Source organism: Eptatretus burgeri, chromosome 7 (genome assembly GCF_056783735.1).
Source record: "Eptatretus burgeri isolate ZD-2024b chromosome 7, Ebu_testis_v1, whole genome shotgun sequence".
Lineage (NCBI taxonomy): Eukaryota > Metazoa > Chordata > Myxini > Myxiniformes > Myxinidae > Eptatretus > Eptatretus burgeri.
The window spans coordinates 68,727,170-68,740,981 of record NC_140967.1 but is presented as its reverse complement, the minus strand read 5'-3'; the positions used below and the strand labels follow the sequence as shown (position 1 = coordinate 68,740,981).

At 41.9% G+C, this 13,812-nt stretch overlaps 1 protein-coding gene and 1 long non-coding RNA gene across 6 annotated transcripts in view; one reads left to right on the top strand and one right to left on the bottom strand.

Annotated features, from left to right (window-relative positions):
* Nucleotides 1–10,141, top strand: part of LOC147023484 (uncharacterized) — a 32,747-nt gene extending 22,606 nt beyond the window's left edge. The window contains exon 3 of the long non-coding RNA XR_015060206.1: nucleotides 8,794–10,141. This is a non-coding gene — a long non-coding RNA (uncharacterized LOC147023484). The remainder of the gene's footprint in view (nucleotides 1–8,793) is intronic.
* The window catches only part of LOC147023483 (uncharacterized), a 134,211-nt gene that overhangs the window by 99,351 nt on the left and 21,048 nt on the right, over nucleotides 1–13,812 (bottom strand). The window lies entirely within an intron of this gene.

The window sequence follows — 13,812 nt, the reverse complement described above, 5'->3', positions numbered from 1 at the left end:
CTGTGTAGCGCGAGCCTGCACGGAGAACGCCGGAGAGAGCTCACCGGCCACGCCAGGGGCACGACATTGCTGCTTGCCCACCGTTTGACATTACAGCTTGCCCGCCATCGTGCCACGAGGGCGCGGGTAAGACCTTTTGGTCTCGTGAACCTGGCCGCTCATCCAGGCTCCACGTACATTTGGTCCATGGACCTGTCTGCCACCCTTGTCATTGGGGGTGGCTTTTCTTTGCTTTTGTATAAGTGCATGTGGTGGCGCCGTCTTGACAAGTAGTCGTGTCTAAGTAACTGTGTGAATAAAACCATTTATTCGGAATTAACTCTTCACTTGCTTGCTTTGACTGTATTTACGTGCATGATCATCACTGTATATAGGTGCATGATTCACTGTATGGCTGTAAATACGTGCCTGCTTGTGTGTGTTCATAAAAGTTGAACTGTTCCCAGTTTCGTTGCGTCCTCTTCCCTTGTTTGAAAGTGCCATCTTGCATCACGGAAGGAATTGGTAGAAGGGTGTAAGCACCCAGTGAATAGAATCACATCCGTCGGGGTCGGCGATAACACCGCTCGGTTATCACTGAAGCACGGAACGGACTGCTTAAGCGGTTCGTGTCCTAGGCCGGCCTGCGGCGAGGTACGATCGCCCGGTTAACTACTCGCGCAGGTACTTAGGTAGGTCGAATTTGGCAAACAACCCTATCCTGCGCAGGTGGCCAATTGGCATGATTGTGGTGAGGTCGAAAGACCCACCCGTGACTAGCTCCCAGCGTTGTTCCGGGAGGGTCACGACTGAATTGTCCGTTCCGGTGGGCGACGCGGTCGCGACTCGAGTACGTGGCCGATCGCACGTCGGGCGGACCGAGAATTCGTAACAGTATACAAAACTTACCCATAATGTATTCGACGTGTGCCAGCTTGGTTCAGCAAATTTTTCATACGTCGGCATACGCTGGCTAAAACGTCAAGGTGTGGCAGTGGCTTCACACTTCGATGTCTAGTGTGGTTATGATTTGAATCGTCGAGCCGCAGCCTATGAATAGCCTACGCCACGTGATCGTCGGCGATACGCTGCCGCGCGCTATGCATAAGGTAGACTATCGTTGGGCATAGGTTGTGAACGCCGACAACACGCTCAGCATTCGTTGGTATAAGTTATCTATATGTGATTGAAACGTTCTGTGTACGTTACTAATACGTTATAAATGCATACGTCCAACACGTTATTATACGCCCAAAACTTTTTTAAAAAACATCAATAGTTCAGCGTACGCCAGCGTTTTACATACATTTTGAGACCTTGCCATATGCTGGCTAAAACGTCAAGGTGTGACAGCCCTTTAAAGGCAGGGGCGATTACTGGGTTGTTTGCCATTTCCTTCAAAGCAATTCATCATAGCAGGAATTTATTTGTTCAGAATGGCGGTGATGGCTTGCCTACTCTTGGCGAAAGACACCATGGGATCTTTAACGTGCATACACCAACTAATGAGAGCAGATGGGACACCCGGCTTAACGTCCATACAAGGGATGGCACACACACTGATGAATCACCCTGCTTGTGAAGCAATGGCATGACTATGTCTATCTATCCTGCCGTTTGCGGTGCATGCAGAGTGGCATGTTACACCCAGTGTGCATATGATTAGCACTGTGGATCTTGCACTTTATCAAACTTTCCCTGAATCCAAGATGATGATTAGATGATTTTTTTTTGTTCATCATTCTGTTCATGTGACATAATATATGTCCACAAAGTAAATTTAGAGGTAGGGAGAGAAAAGGAAAAGGAAATGAGGATGGGCAGAGAAATGCAACAAGTAGATAAAAAGGTGAAGAGATGCAAGAAAAAAGTGATGGAAATACACGATGTGCATCGAAATTGTATTTTTGCCATCAAGATAAAGTCTTTCGCCCATGTTGATTTTTATTTATTTATCATATTTTGCCACCAAAATACCATGCAATAGAGCCACAGGTCCCCATCCTCCAGGTCCTTGAGTGCCCATGCAGCCTTGAGACCAGTGCAGTGGTATGGGCCAGGCCAGAACTAGGTGCCAGTGTTCTGAGGGAGAGGGGTGAATTCCCCACCCCATCCTCTTGCGGGAATGGGACGGTGGGGGGGGGAGGCTCCGTGTCGCCGATGGCTTTTTGTTGATAGCCTCCTTACTTATTACTATCTCACCTCTGCTCAAGCTCCTTCTGTTCTCTTAGCCCTATGACCCTCCCCAGCAGCTCTGGGATGCACACGTTCATTCAGTAATCCCCTCCTTAATATTCCAAAATACAAGCCCACTGCATATCTCAACTCTTATTTCTTGCTTCTCCCTTCTGTGGAACCACCTTCCTGAGGATGTTCTATCCCACTCTTCCCTCCAGGGCCCAGCCTTACCATGCATTTTTTTTACCCCATCGATGATGCCTCAATCAACTTTGTTACTTGCAGGTTACCGTTTCCTCTCCTCTCCTCTTTTCCTGTTCATTAATTACCTTGTTTATATCCAACTGTTGCCCCATTGCACCACTGTCCGTTCACATCATCACCTCACTCTTCCCTGAGCCTCGGTCTTATAAAATAAAATAAAATAAAATGGCATCAATAACAGATGCAGGAAAGCTTTTTACCAGCATTAACAGTGACAAGACCAGGGCATATAACATGAGAGGAGCATAATTAAGACAGTAGTAAACCAGAGGTATTAAAGCATGGCATGATTATAGCAGCAGGGACAGTCATGTTTATAAATTGAATTGGTGACATCTTAAAGCAATGGGGATGAGGGTCCAGGAATATAGGCAGACATGAATTGGGATGTGGAAAGGTATGGTGTTGTGGAAGGGGTTTGTGCTCGGAGATTGGATTTGGGGATGTGTATGTGGCACAGTTATGATGGGCATCTTGGTCTCCTGTTGTTGAGATTTTACCTCCTTGTGTATAATTTATAGAAAGCACAGCTCATAAAGAGCTTCAGCTCAAAAACTACTACATAGTGTACACCACCAATATAATGCTTATGAAGATCATAATTTCTACCACCCCAAGTTTGTTGAAGTGTTTGCCTCAAAATGCCATTGGAATGAAACATATTTGCAACTCGACCAGCATACGAACTGTTTATGCCGAAAGGGGAACAGCTTGTGTTTTAAAAAGAAGCATTATTATATTTCTAGGGAGAATGTAGGGCTCAAAGATATGAGAAAAACGTTGGATGTTGAGACCTTTTCCTTTGTCCTTGACAAGTCAACTCCAATGTCATACTGGCAGAATTATCATAGAAAACCACAAAAGGTTAAATATAGAAATTGTGATGTGCCTAAAAAGCCATGACCACAATCATACAAAGGAATTATGGAATATTTAAGGAAGCCGTGTTTATCATACTAATCCTCCGCATGACCTGGGGCATGTTCTGTTAGCAAGCAGCTCCATATTGTTTTCTATCACTTGCCAAGCTCGTCGTTCCGTATAAACAGCTTTGTAAATTGCTTGCTAAGCAGAGCAAGCAATGAAGAGAGGTGCTTGGCAAGTGGTAAACGAGCTGCTTGCAAATGAAACACCTCTGTATGTTAGCAAAAATGGCCGCTTTAGTCAAATTCAAAATGATTGGTGGCTACTTCTTCAATTACGCTGTAACACAGGATGATATTAAAATGCGAGTTGCATATTTTTGGTTCACGAGCACCAGCCAGAGTGACCACTATATTCGGTGTGTGTGTGTGTGTGTGCGTGCGTGCGTGCGTGTGTGCGTGTGTGCGTGTGTGTGTGTATCTGTGTGTATGTCTATCCAGAGCATAACTCCGTGGACTTTGATCCGATCTTGATGAAACTTGGTTATGTGTTCGACATCAATGTCGAGTTGTGTTTTCCTGGATGAGGGCGTGCTACACACATTGTGGGCGGAGCCACGCCCAAAAAAATAGCCATTTTTAAGGGGTAGTCGGATTAAAAAATCTATCTTCTCATCAGGAATTGACTGAATGGAATATAGGCTAGTGGCCAAATGAGGTTTTGAGTGGCATACCCCTACCCAAGGCAGAGCAAGTCACAACCTATTTTGTCTTGAAGAGGGATGTTTGGGAGTTAGAAAATCATGGTTGTGAACCTGAGATCATTGCACAACATTTTGAAAATCACGTTTACATATGTACCACTGCAGACTGCAAAAATGGATTGAATCGCCACAGATTTTGGCTCATATATTTGTTAATACTGGTGCTACAAACACAAATTTGGTTCCAAAATGTGAGGAATGATGACATATATATATATATATATATATATATATATATATATATATATATATATATATATATATATCTGTAAAAACCATTTGTGATGTAACAAAGGCTTTTGTGTGACCTACAGGCAAAGTTGGTGGAATTTTACTCAACAAATCAGCTTCGGGTTTACCAATAAATATCAACTAAACAATTAATTTCTTCATAAGTATTTGAGTTGTATTACTACATATTACATCAAAATAACCCTCTATCATTCTCATTTTTAGAAATATAACTCTTCTTCTTCTTCTTCTTTCGGCTGCTCCCGTTCAGGGTCGCCACAGCGGATCATCCGTATGATCCGCATAGTGATTTGGCACATGTTTTACGCCGGATAACCTTCCTGACGCAACCCTGGTCGCCTCTTACAACACAGGGATATGGTACACCTATTTTAACCGGGGTATACACCGGCCCAGGACACTGGTACTCATTTCGCCGACCTCAGAAGGATGACAGGCTAAGTCAACCCCCTGGTGTATTAATTCAGTGACCCAACGGGGCTTGAACTCAGGACCTTTTGAAACCCAAGCCGCTGCCCTAACCACTGCGCCAACACCAGGCTTATAGAAATATAACTCATCTATCTATAATTCCAGCTATGTGTGTGTGTGTGTGTGTGTGTGTGTGTGTGTGTGTGTGTGTGTGTGTGTGTGTGTGTGTGTGTGTGTGTGTGTGTGTGTGTGTGTGTGTGTGTCCGCCGTTTCTGAACAACCGCTGGTCCGATCTAATTGAAACTTGCCAGGTATATTGCTGGGGACCTGAAAATGTGCCTTTTCAAGGTTTGATATTAATCGGACAAGTGCTTCCCAAGTTATGGCCATTTATTTACCAAACCAATGACAAGACACGTTGTTGCGTGGGCATGGCCGATGGGGAAGGGAAGCTCAGCCGCGTTCGCAATTACAGGTTACAACGTACGGACTTCCGGATAATGATGACTTCGTGTATTCTAATAATTTCTCGATTTCTTATGCACATTTATAGATAAACACAATGCCCCAAGTTATGATAGTTTTCATATTAGACGGTGCATAAATTTCGGTAATATCAGAGTGCTGGTATGCTCCGAACCAGGAAGTAATTTTTTTTCTCTCTTCTCTTTTTGTTTTTCCTTGCTACGACATTGCGAAAAGGTAAAATACGTTGGCGCTAATTGAATAATTGGGTGTTAAAACTAAATTGCGAATAATCGTAACTGCGAATAATATACGAACTTCCGGGCCACGCACGAACGGGAACTTGAGAGCGAAGAAACGGCCTGCGTGGTTGTTGTTTGTTGCTCGTGGTTTGAATATTTATTTATTAATTTATTTTTTTAACGGGCACGTACTAGTAAAGATAAATCAGTTGAATTAATAGTTATTACCGAAACCATATGTCACCCCCCTGAAAAGTAACCGACATTGATTCATTTATAATACATGTATATGCATGAACCAAACAAGAATGATTTTAAATCCAGTTGCAAAAAAATAAATTTTGAGCTTGATTGCCTTTTTCTAAAACAACTGATATATACTTTTCTTTAATTATTTCATTTCACATTTGATGATTTGAGTGCAATCTTCAAAGCAAGTCAAATCAGAAAAGATGACGTTTACGAAAGTATCTGGCCTTTGTAACAAGACATATTGAGTCTTGATTTGAAAGTATCATTCCACAAATCGTGTCGGGCCAAGTATACCAGCAAGTCAAATATCTCCACATCCAACCCCAGTAAGACTGACCAGCAACCATGCAAGTCTGCAGCAACAGAACGCACAAGAATCAGCAGAAATGAAACAGCTAGGTTTGACATCAGGACTAACTGCTTCATTTGTGGAAAATCCAACACTTCCAGAAACAAGCTTACACCAGTATCTACAGGAACTGGACAGTCCACCAGAGAAAAGGTTCTGGCAGCAGCTGACAAAAGACAAGACAATAAAATACACATGCGCATGCTTGCCTTTCCAGATTTGTTGGCCTATGATGCCAAGTACCACAGGTTATGCTATTCACACTATATTTCAGAAAGGAACATTACTGCTGCAATTCGTAAATCAGGAGAGGAAACAATGGGCACATTACATGATGAAGCTTTTTGATGAACTGAAATGTTATCTGGAACAAACTGTGTTCTCCAAAACTAAGACAGTGGCAACCCTCGTGCATCTGAAAGATGAATACGTTGGATATTTGGTTTCACTGGGTACCATGAATGCAGAACAGTATAAAACTTGGAAGATGAAGGAGCGATTGACTAAATATTATGGTGACCAAATAGTCTGTGTAACATTTGATGGCCACACTGACATCATATGCTCTTCTTCTGTGATGCCCCGAGAAAAGCCACGATTCTGCAGAGCATGACTGATGAACCAGAATATGAAGACATCCCGCCTGATGTACCATCAGCCACAGATAGTGAAATGCATACTTTGCATGCTGTAGCTGGTATCCTGAGGAAGCACATGGCTGATATCGAGCATGTTGGAAATATGTATGCACCTGTCGAGGAAACAGATATTCAGCACTGTGCAGAATTTGTTTCTAATACACTGTTGTTGTTGTTGTTCGTCTTTCGGCTGCTCCCGTTAGGGGTCGCCACAGCGGATCATCCGTTATGATCCGCATAGGTTTTACGCCGGATGCCCTTCCTGACGCAACCCTGGTCGCCTCTTACGACACAGGGATAAGGATTGGGTTTCGCCATGATTCCGGACTGCCCTACACCCTCTCATAGCACGGCCCAGCGCAGAGCTCATGTCCTCAAGCGATCCTCCAACCCAAGCCTCCAAGTAGCCGGATTACAGGCGCATGCCACTACGCCCGGTTTGTTCCAAATACACTCTACGACTTTATTCAGTGGTGCACCAGTGAGAAATCACACACGAATGTAACCAGCTGTAGTGATGAAGGTGTTATGAAGAACAACCTGAGGACGATCACCATTTGTCACAATATAATATCACAGAGCCGTCGAGTGTACTCCACAATAACGCTTGGTTTAGCCTTGCAGGTGCATCATGAATTGGGAAGCAAGCATCTCATTGACATGCTTCATGAATTAGGACACCGTGTGTCCTATGATGAGGTGAGACGTTTCCTCACGTCTGTGGCTGTTGATCAAACTGCCTCGGAGGATATTTATATCCCCAAAGTTCTTCAAAACCTATGCTGCACCGACGATGTCTGTAGGCAGAGCAGAACATGTCATTGTATCTCTGCAGGAATGACCTGCACTGAATTATGCTCGTGTAGTGCAGACGATTGTCCAAATGTTGATGATTCTGTTGTCTTTGACGACAGCACTGATGAAGAGCGTGACAACTTTTAAATGTATGACATGTATTACTTCATGTAATAGATGTACATAAGTTCCAGTGCATGTTATGAATTCATTATCGTCATATGTGAAATAGCTTATATCAACATGATGTCTATAAAAGTCACTTTCACAAATGTGTCAGAATCTTAGGTCAATTCTTCATGTGGCATATCTGCTTCGGGATTTCTATCGGTCAGCATTAGTGGGGCGACATATGATTTCAGTTATAACTATATCATTTCAGTGACAATTATACCATTAGATATATTTTTCAAAGGGTAAATAAACTTGGATTATGTTGATGTAACAAGTATGACTGCAAGTCCAATATTTTTGAAGTAATTAATGTTTTTGTTGATATTTATTGGTAAACCCAAAGCTGATTTGTTGAGTAAAATTCCACTATTTTTGCCTGTAGGTCACACAAAAGCCTTTGTGACATCACAAATGGTTTTTACAGATATATATGTCATCATTCCGCACATTTTGGTACCAAATTTGTGTTTGTAGCACCAGTATTAACAAATATATGAGCCAAAATCTGTGGCGATTAAATCCATTTTTGCAGTCTGCAGTGGTTCATATGTAAACGTGATTTTCAAAATGTTGTGCAATGATCTCAGGTTCACAACCATGATTTTCTAACTCCCCAAACATCCCTCTTCAAGAAAAAATAGGTTGTGACTTGTTCGACCATGGGTATGGGTTTCTCACAATTTTAGGCCCTTTTTTAATTTGGCCACCAGCCTAACAGGTTCTTTGGTATTTGAATAGCAAAATGAATTATCTAAAACTTGTCGTTGTCCGATTTTTCATTTTCGTCTATCGACTCCTATAGAGAAGAACTGGAACGTCACGATCTCGGGGTTTGTAACTTGAGTCTGAAGGATTAACTTGAGTCCGAGGCTAAAATGACTTCTAGAAGGGCTAGAGACACGATCTCGGGATTCATATAGGGGGTTTTGAGGACAGCGAGTTCAATAGTGTCATTTTCAACACCACCTGAGGTCATCTTCAAAGTCAAAAGGTCACATTTCAAGGTCAAATTACTGAATTTTGGTATTTTTTGCCCATTTTTGTGTCTAACTCAGAGGAAAACTTTTGTAAAGTCTATGACAAAACATGACATTGTGCACCTACTGCATTTACTTGCTGATTTCTATCATCGTTAACTCATGTATGTTTTGTTTGTTTCTCTTTCAGAAACTGTCCAGCTGGTGATCTCACAGGATCTTTGTGTTGTTTCCTGCTGTGGTGACAATATGCCACATCGTTGCAGCTGCTTTGGTTGTAGAGGAAACTATGATGGGACGCCTCATGTAAAGGCCATATCCTTCCCAAAAGATCCTGAGTAGAGGGAGAGATGGATATTGGCAATGCCAAATGAGAAAGAAAGCTTGAGGTGCTTAAAGGAGATATATATTTGTGAGACACATTTCAATTGCGATTGGGTGTCAGTTAGGGGTGGCAAACGACCCAATGAACCCCCATCAATATTTTCTGGAGTACCGAAATCAGCTTTGAAGCAGGTGACCTCAGCCCCACGCCCAACATCATCTTCTTCGTCAGAATCAAGAGCTAAGAAGATGCAGGCAGCTGATGAGGCTGCAGACAATATCCAATATTTCGACCACTTCTGTGCTAAAATCAGCTCCTATTTTCCTGACTTGAACGTCATAAAAGACCAGGAAAACCTTTACCTATCAAGAACTGATGCTACTGGACAAACTGTCAAGCAGTTCTTTCATTTTGAACAAGTTCACTCACCTTTTGGATTTCTATTCTTGAATAGAGTTGAGAAAGATGGCATTGAGGTGCCCAAACGACTTTTTCCGTTGCAGAAGAACAGCCTGCTCTCAAAATGGTCCCAGGTTAGATCCATAACTGACCAGGTAAACATCTATGAATGCACAAGAAAGGAAATTCTTCAACTTGTAATAAGCCAGCTCTGTTGGATGACTGAGGCACACGAGCTTCCTCATTTCACCTTCCATCTGTCACAGCTGCATCTTATGTTCAAACCTCTTGATCGTCGCCGATTTGATACTGATACTATGATTTTCGCAATGCAGCTTCACAACATATCACCCAGTGCATACAAAATGATTCGTCGATCCGGCTTAATCATTCTACCATCAACAAAAAAGGTAAAACATATGCTTGCTAGGAGTCAGCAGGACTCCAACCTCAAAACCTTGTTCGACCAGCTTAAACCACAGCAGCGTTTGGTTAATTTAACGTTTGACGAGGTAAAGCTGGTCGAGACATTGCGATTTTTCTGGAGGGCATTTTGTAGGATATGCTCAAAATGCAGCAGCAGGTGGTGAACACGAAATGCTTGCTTCACATGCTATGGTTGCTGAAGTTCCTTGCCATTTCGGTGGTCCACGCTATATTCTACGCATTTTGCCCTGCAAAAAACTAACTGCCGATCAGCTGAAGGAACTCCTTATGGAAGCTGCATCAGCTGTAGTTGGTGCTGGCGGTACTGTGATTTCTTTGATATGTGACAATTGCAAAACCAACCGCAGTGTTGATTCAAAAGTTGGAGGACCAGGAAGTTGCCAAGTGCTGTCAATTCAAGAGCAATCTATGTTCTTAGTGTACGACAATGTGCACATCTTCAAAAATGTTCGCAACAACTGGATTACTGTTGATGGCAAGACACTCTCATTTGTCAAAGATGGTAATGAGTACAAAGCTTACTAGAGTGATATTCAGAAGGTTTATGAGATCGACCGGGCTACTCCTATTCGCTTAACCAAGCTGACGCACACCGCTGTTTTCCCCAAGCCCCTTCAATGCCAGAGCGTACCATTGGTATGCCAAGTGTTCAATGACAAGACTGTCGCTGCTTTAAATACCTTCAAGGATTCACTGGGCATCAGCGAAGGCACAATCATCCTCACCCAGATAATGAGTGAGTGGTTCAAGATGATGAACATGAAAGACCGTTTCTCAGCTATCCATCTGCGTGACGAATCCAGACAGCCTTGGACAGCAGACTGTACAAGTTTCACTAGGCTGGAGCAGGCCTGCCAAATTATATCTACCTGCGCATGGCAAGGAGGTGGTGGTCGTAAGCTGAAGCTAACTCAGTAAACTGCTGAAGCCTTCACTGTGTCCACACATAATAATGCGGATGCTGCCAAATTGCTTCTGGCAGAGAAAGACTTTGACTACGTTCTTCCTGCTATATTTGCAGATGAAGCCTTGGAAAAGTTTTTCGGCCAAGCCAGGCAAAGAAGCGGTGGAAACCTCTACATTGATGTAGTTGACATTATGGCTGCAACTAAAATTGTAAATTTGCAAACACTCATTAAGAATGACATTATGACCGAATCTAGTTCTCGTGTGATTGATTGCGACAAGAACTGTACAACTTCCATAAATCCAGATGAGCGAAGTGAACTCATTGACGAGATTACTCCTCAAGACACTCAGGATCTCTTGGGGTCTGACGATGCCCTTAAGCATAAAGTAAAGTCGTTTATTTGGCCGGACACCTTGTTCATAAATATGGCAATAGCAATAGTATGGAGGAGATCATTGATGATGAAGATGGTAACGAGGTGTCATCTGAGTTTCTAGATAATTTGAATAGAGGTGGATTGAGTGTCCCGACTATGTCAACCGTCTTTTTGTACATAATGCCTATAATTTGTATGACAAGACTAAAATGCGTTTCAAAATTTCATTTTGCTGAGCTGTTATCCTCTGTAGATGCACCTTTAGCGAGTAGTAATGCTGCATGTACTACTTTAGCTAACATTCTATTGAAAGCTCATGTCCTCAATGTAAGTGACAAAGAAAAAGCTTTGGGATGCCTCAGGAGGCAAGAAAAGCTCTCCAACTAGTGATAGACATAGACATAGTTGTAATAGGCATCGTGTTGTGACATGCATATAATGTTTATGTTATACGATATATGACAATAAATATCAAAGTTTGACAGCTCTCCATACTTGCATCTTATTACAATCAGCCATCTCTCATCGTTTATGAGTTAGACACAAAAACGGGCAAAAAAATACCAAAATTTAGTAATTTGGCCTCGAAATATGACCTTTTGACCTTGAAGATGACCTCAGGTGGTGTTGAAAATGACACTATTGAACTCGCCGTCCTCAAAAACCCATCTGGATCCCGAGATAGTGTCTCTAGCCCTTCTCGAAGTCATTTTAGCCCCGGACTCAAGTGAATCCTTCAGACTCAAGTTACAAACTCCGAGCATGGGAGGTTCCAGTCCTTCTCTATAGGAGTCTATGTTTTCGTCCCAAGGTCAAGGTCACAAGGTCAAAAACTTAGAAAATTGCGAATTTTGACAAAAATCATATGACCGCCCAAACTTTGAGAGCTCGGATGACAATATTTTTTTATGCATAATCTTGAGGTCATTCCCCACCTAAAATCTTGAAACCATTTTGCTCTATCTCGAACACCTTACCCGTGGCGCCCCCTTCAAGTTTGTTTTTACGCTGATTTCATCAAAGTAAGGATAATCCGAGGAGTGCGAAATGCCATATAGCCTATATGATGTTGTATTGTTCCTGGAATGTTCCAGAGGAAGTTTTGCACCAAAGGTCATAATCCTTGACCTTTAAAGGCCACAAATGTCAAATTTTCAAAGTTGTGGGAATCGAACTGAGTTTTCGACCTTCTTCGATGAACTAACTCCAATAAGCTATAGGGTCATTCCGTGTCAAATCAGCCAAAAAAATGAAATTCTGCGGTGACCCCCTCAGATTTTCCTGAAAAAAATTCTCACAGCTACTTTGACATATACGAGGAAGGTTTGCCAAATTATAGCTCAAAATTCCAAGTAGTGTCCGAGATATGGCCCTATAAACACCCTTGGGGTGTTTCAATTCTGGCAGTTGCGAGTTGCAGATTTGTATCTGAAGCATTTTTGGAGGGCTCTAAATTCCAGAGTTTTACAAACAGAGTTCTGAAAATTCACACAAATGGTGTCTATTAGTGAGGCTTTCAGAATCTGACATCAAAAATGTTCTACTTAAAATACTTTTTAAGATAAGTACTCTCAAAAGTAGTGATTTGTAACATGGCCAAAAAAATTTGAGTTTTCAAATTGCTGCCAACAGTCAGTTTATTCATCATGAAGAATTTTGTTGCCCGATTTACATAATCCAGTGACTGGATCATTTCCACAAGAAAACTTAAACCTTTTGGAGCAAAATCTTGGGTGCTATAGGTGTCTGAACTTTGCTCCAGTCACAACGACAATGAAATTTACCCCGGTTTAACCCCGTGTTCACCATGTTGACAGTTACACAGCTCTTTTAAATTTTTGTCACTTAACGACACATACATAGGCAAGCTGTGGTAGAAAATTCAAGAGTTGTTCTCAATCCCTTCTATTTTAAATGAAATTTTTTTTTTAAAATGCATCAATTTCAAATGATTCTGCAGTCCCAAAAGCTACTTTAAAAAAAATTTTTTTTACTAACATACAGAAACATACTAACATACAGAAAAAATACCCCCGAGGAAGTGCCGGTCATCTCTGCCAGAGGTCGAAAGTAACTCTGTGCCAGACTGGAATAGGGTCAGTTCATAAAGTACGTATGCTCCACTTCTGGGTTTCAAAACCACCCACCCCCCTCTGTATGCAGGCTAGTGACCACCCACCCACCCCATCATACATCGCTAATTGCTTGCAAAGCCAGCAGTTCCTTATGAACCGATGTGTGTAAGGCATGACAATGCAGTCCCGAGCGGTGTAATTTACCTTTTTCTTCTAATATCACAGCATGTCATTTATGAAAATAAAAGTACAAATTGACATTCAAGACAATGTTAATGTCATAAATGAAAGTAAGTGTGCGTATAAACTAGTGTTCCATTGTTTTAGTTAAATCTGACAAAAGCTTCAAATGTAATATTTGTCTCGGAGAGTCCCGGTTCTTAATTTTTTAATACTTTTATTTTTGTATGTACGTACTTTATGAACGGCCCATACAGGGAATCAGAACGAAGTTTGAAGGGCTATGAAATCGGAACGAGAGCAAATTCAAAAAAATGGCTCGTGTTGTTCTAGATAATAGTCCATAGTATCTCAATCACTCATAACATTTGATCTCTCTTGATAAATGAGGGAGGAGATACGATTTGAAAGACGATTTTCGCAACTGACAACCTCATGATGTTGACCTCGACCTTGGACGACCTTGAAAGTAATATCATTGTGCATGTCTCATCGAC